Here is a 6,000-nt window from a genome sequence, read left to right on the forward strand (position 1 = left end):
AGAAAACATGTTTTCAAAGAGAATATTGTAAATTTATAATGTTTGATGCAACTTGTAAAAAGCTCTGCGACTGGATCAGGCAAATTATCGTCGTTCAGATAATTGCATCAGCCATGACACATATTCAATTCCTCTTACATAATGAACAAAATGTTATTTATATAAGCATATTTTACCAGTGTCTGCTCCGTAGTACTTAAGCTGAGAAGAACGGCTAAGTAAGCAGAAGACGAGAAGAAAATAGTGTTTTAAACATTAACAAAAAAATGTCTGATGTGGACACCACATGACTTCCTTGTACGGCCTATTAAATTATATACATTTTTGTCTGCACTTGAATAAGTTTAAATAAATTTATTTCATTAGAGATATATTTCTCATTCAATCAACTCAGCTCTCATTTCGCGACAAGGCGAAAATACGTAAAAACACAAAACACCTTCATTAAAAATACAGAAAAACCTAAAACAGGAAATAAGTTAAAAACAGTTTAAAAAACAATAGAAAAAGACTAAAATTTTATTAACACTGAAAAAAATTCAATAAATAAAAACTCAAAATTTCACTTTTCGAAATGTAATTGTATTTTTTTTTATTTCATTTATCTGTTTCAGACACTTTTCGAACTCTGAGTTTGATTGTTATTACATTTGTTACATTTTAGGAATATTATGTTTTATAAGTATATAATTGCTTCCATATAAATATTTTGGAAAACTAAGTATAAAAAAACTCAAGTACATTATGCTTACTGCATTCTTAAAAAAAAATGAAGTTCAACAGAACTTCAATCTTGGTAAATCTTGGTCATTTCAAATCTCTATCGTAAATTTGACACTGATGTTTTATACATTAACAGAGAAACAAATTTGCCTTTAGTGAAAGTGAGGTAAATTTTATTTATTATTTTTTAATCACACTTAGTTTTAATGAAATTTATGCACTAAAAAGAATGTAATATAATAAAAATAATATAATAAAGGTAAAAATTAAATTACTATTTGAAAACGTCAGATTAGTGTTTAAGACCTCAAAAAAAGTTAAAGTTCTAAAAAGATTTTTAAACTTTATAATTTGAAATTTTTAAATTTACGATCTAACGCATTTCCTTAATAAATTGTAAAAGTTCTCAGGTGAATGGAAAAAAATAAATCTTTAACATTCCATAAATTATAAAATATTTATCTTTTGTTTCTATAATTCTGTTTACCACATATTTAAAAATTTTTGCATTATATATTTTATGACAGTTTTCATATCTAAGTCTTTTATTACAGTCTTGTCAAATTATTTTATTACAGTTATAACTAGTGAAGAAGGAAATTAAATATTTAAAATCTGAAATCCGTATCGAGTTAAATTATTTGGCCTTCTAAAATATATTTAACTCTCAAAACAAAACCTTGGATAATTTTATAGAAGTTATTATTTTAGTTTTTCAAGAATTAATGAAACAAAAAAATGCTCATTCTGTCCATACTGAACGAGCAGATAGCTTTTTACCTTAAGATAGTAAAAACTGTCCAGAAATAGAATATCGTCTTAACATTCAAAAAAAGTCCAAATATTTGAAGAAGAAAGCGTAAAATTAAACAATGCTTTCTGTTGCAATTCACAAAACTAAAACTTTGCCGCTAAATAAAAATAAAACTCAAAAAGAATTTCTACTGAAAAAGCTCGAGGTTTTTTTTTTTTTTTTTCCCCTCCTTAATACATTTCTTTTTTGAGCGTGAAATGACATAACCAGAAAAAAACAAAGTATTAAAAAGTATATTATTGTCTGAATAAAATTTTAAAAACAATATTATAGAGAAAGGATTCATTCTGCATATTATTTCATCATAACCATTAGAATTTATTGTGAATTCAGACGATACTATAAGGAAAAAGCAATTGGAAATTTTGCAGTTAATCTGTTATATGTAGATATTAAAAGTTCCTTCTGTTAATAACAGTCATTATATAAATGACAGTGTTTGCAAAATGTTGTTAAGAAATTCAAATAAATAACTTTTTATATGATTAACTTGCACTGCACTAAGTAATATGCTTTTATAATATCGAAAATAAACGAAAAATCTTAGGCACCATAAATTGGCGACAACTTATATTTATGTTGGGTAGGATTTTATTGCAAATCGTAAAAAGTAAACCTTCTTCGAGTTCGTAAAATTGTTATTTACATATAGTAATATGCAATATATATATACCTTTGGTCTTTTTAATCGTATTATTCAATTAAATTACTTTTATTTGACTAAAAAAAAGTTCTTTTTAAATTAAACAGAAAAATTTATGTAAGCGGCCTAAAATTAAATCGGAAAAAACACGCCTATGCAAAATTTAGAATTTGGCCAAAAAAAAGAAAAAAAAAGCAATCTTAGTTTGGAGAGGACTTTGAATAAAAATCTGTCGATTTCGAGAGCGATCAGACACCGATCTTTCTTCAGGTGAAGCAAATACGCTTTGCAAAGATGGGATCTAATTAAGATCGTTTTGGTTTCCAATTAAAATAAAAGAAGAATAGATAACTGATATTCCTGTTGACTAGAGTTCCGTTGCACTCTGTGATGTGGATCTTTCCTTCAAATTTCTAAACAGAAATCCACACCGCTTCTGGTGTCTTAAATACAGAAAATATTGCGCAAAATTAATTTTTTACTATTTGCACTCTACATTAGACAATTTAACAATAGCAAACCACCCGCGATTATCTGTTTAGAGTGATGTGCCTTTGCACAGAACTTTCTAATGAAAATTGGATTAGTTACATCTGCGGTTCTGAAACGTTTGGATTTCCGGAGTCCTTTGTAGAATCAACTACTCTAACGCAATCCTTAAGACCCATCTTATATCTTTCCAGTTAGTGATGTTTAAGAATTGTATTGCATCAAAGATTAGGTTGGGCTATTTGAATATAGAAAAGTATATGAGGGCTGTCTACTTGTTACATAACAGGCAAAGGTATAGCTAGAGAGCCAGCAGTATCGCCAGTGAGGCAATAAATTAACTTTCCCAGTGGAACTACTTCGCCATTTGGGGTGAAGAATGGCTCTTACAGAAACTCTGAAAACCGGTTCGCCTGACTTCAGCATTTTTCCAGACTTACTGATTTGATTTTGCTCTTTAAGCATAATATTGTAGCATCTACCAAATCTTTTTGATAAAGTACTTGTTAAATGTAATTGTTATTAAATTTTCAAGTTTTAATTGTTAACTTTACGGCTGGTAACAATTAATGGGTTAGATTAATTTGCTTATTTAATTAATCTTAACTTTTGTGCACGTACTAAATCAGCTTGCCAAAATAATAAGGAAATGTAAACTAAAGAAATATCCAAACGGCTGTGCAATGTCCATTAAATGGAATTATATTTTAAAATTTTCAACTTTAACATAATATCTCAGTTTATTCTCAAAGTGATATTGTCAAAAGTTAGCCATACCAGGTTCTTCTAAAAGTTAAGTCTGGTCATGTTAGATAAAATCTCGTATTCAGAATTATTAAAAAAAAAGCCATCTTTTTCACATTACGTACTAGACTTCAAAGCTCAGAGATGATTTTGGAAGACAGATCTAAATCTTGATTTAAACGAAATTATCTCCATTCCCCATCTAGATCTAATTTGTCTTCAGAAACAAGTTGGGCGAGCTGCATAGCTAAATGTAAAATTGAAGATTACAATTTGGCATCATAAGTACCACTACTGAATCACGAAAACAACTGACGACAGTTTCATCGTCATATAAAGGAAATCTTTTTTCAGTTCGCATTCTAAATTGAACGAGAAGTATTAAACAATCGTTTTTGAACTGCTTTCACATCACTAATAATGTTGAATTTAATAATGTTATACAGTGTCCTCCCAAATATATTTTTTCAAAAGTTTATGATTTATTGCATTGTTTGGGTCAGTTTGAACCAGTCTGCACTTCGGTTTGCTATTAAAAAAAGTGGAGAACTAAGAATATTTTTATATTTGAATGAAACCAATGAATGGAATAAGTGTAGTCTGAAATTCTCAGACTGAGCAAAAACAGAAAGGCGTACCTTTTTCATTATTTTCTTCTTTCAACTAATCCTTTAGATCCATATTTATGTCTAAAATTTTAAGTATATTACCATTTACTCATCTTCCTCAGTGGGGAATAAGTTTGAGATGCTGTAGGTATAGCTAATTAATAATTATATTCCTTAAAAATATTCTGTGAAATAGAGCACTAATTCATTCGCATAAAATATAAATAGTCACTACAATTGAAAGCATTGCGTCATTGTATGTAGCACTAATTCATTCGCATAAAATATAAATATTCACTACAATTAAAAGCATTGCGTCATTGTATGTAGTACATGCATAAACGAAAAAATCACGCCAAATAATGCTATTCACGAACGAACATGAAAGATTGTACAGTAAAGACCCCCTTCCGTCTACTCTCGCGTATGCACGCATCAGTGTGAGTAACACGAACGAAGACTGTACGGCCGAACGCGCGAAAACTTTACAATCCTTTTACATTTGTAGTATTTTGTACAAACACTTGAAATGTTACAAACTGTGATCACTATTGCTGGTGGACAATTAAAAAAAATTGCAAATTGTCATTAAATGTATTACATTTTATTGTATTTATAAAAAAATATAAATAAATTTTGGCTTAAAAATTACCGAAAACCCAAAAGATGAGACATTTTGGCGGGGAGGGGGGATCTATCAACTCAGATGAAAAAACAAGCCTCACTCTATATACATTTGACTGCCTTTGTAATTAACATGAACCAAATTTTAAATTCGAATTATTTTTAATCATATAAATAAGCGGGATCATCAATAATGATAAAAAAAAGAACTTTAAGGACTGTATAATACATCAAAACTAATATTTTGTCGCCACATGGTGAAATGTTAAGACAAGAATACATTAAGTAAGACACAGCAACGATCCTTTACACGGAAAAAGAATCCACAATTATGAATATTTAGAGACTGTTCAAAAGAATGACCACGGATATCATAACGTTGACGGAATGAATGGCGCTGTTTCGGAAACATCCGGTATCTCGCGCACAGCTATACAGCAGCTACATTAATTCTGGCAGCTAGTTCCTCAAGGTTTCAATGAGTGTCTTGTTGATGACGTTCTTGATGTGTTCCACAAAAAGAAGTCGAGACAAGACTGATTTGCGAATCGGGGAAATCTTCATGTCCAGTTGTCGGCTTTACTGGCTTTAGAAATAATATCCGGACTAAAGAGAACTTCAAGTAAAGCATTTTTATTTTCTCATTTAGATAAGATTTAAATGCTTGCTATTAAAATTTACATTATGCTTGGTAAAATAACGAATCATTTTTAGTTTCTGTATTTCTGAGGATTTGCTGAACTATTTTAATGGAAAAAGTACAACCATCTAGGAAGGTAAGAAGTCACTGCACGTTTGCATTTGAAGTAATGCTATTTCTTTATTACTTAAAATATATTGTTACGTCATTTTCTTCCTTCACGTTCGTACGGAGTTCGTGAGGATTTGGAGTGAATAACGACGACACTTGATGAAGTATCGAAACACACTTTTATTTAGCCAATATTAATCAGGACAGCTCCAATAACACTTTTTACAGTCGTCGAAGATCTACTCTAAACACGCTGGAACAATCAGCGACACAGCCTTCACACTGGCAATAACGATGGCAATAACTGTCAGGCAGTAACGGTGGAGACAGCTTCACTGCAAAGCTCCCGATTATGCTCGGTCGTTCTCGGAACTTCACGTACTCTCGAGACTCTCTCGCGATGCTACAACTCGCGATGCACTCGACGACACACGAGCACAGCTCCCGACTCTTCGGTTCAGTCGTTCCCGGAGCTCAACACGCTCTCTCGACGATGCACTAACCGCGATACACTAACAGACTCCTTCGGTGCACTCGACGACCCGTTTGGTGTTAGTACTGGTAAAATGCAACATCATTTTATGCTTTAGTTGAATCTTGCATG

Source organism: Stegodyphus dumicola, chromosome 1, assembly GCF_044657685.1.
Source record: "Stegodyphus dumicola isolate Sdum_Otavi_A_Nest chromosome 1, ASM4465768v1".
NCBI classification, from domain to species: domain Eukaryota; kingdom Metazoa; phylum Arthropoda; class Arachnida; order Araneae; family Eresidae; genus Stegodyphus; species Stegodyphus dumicola.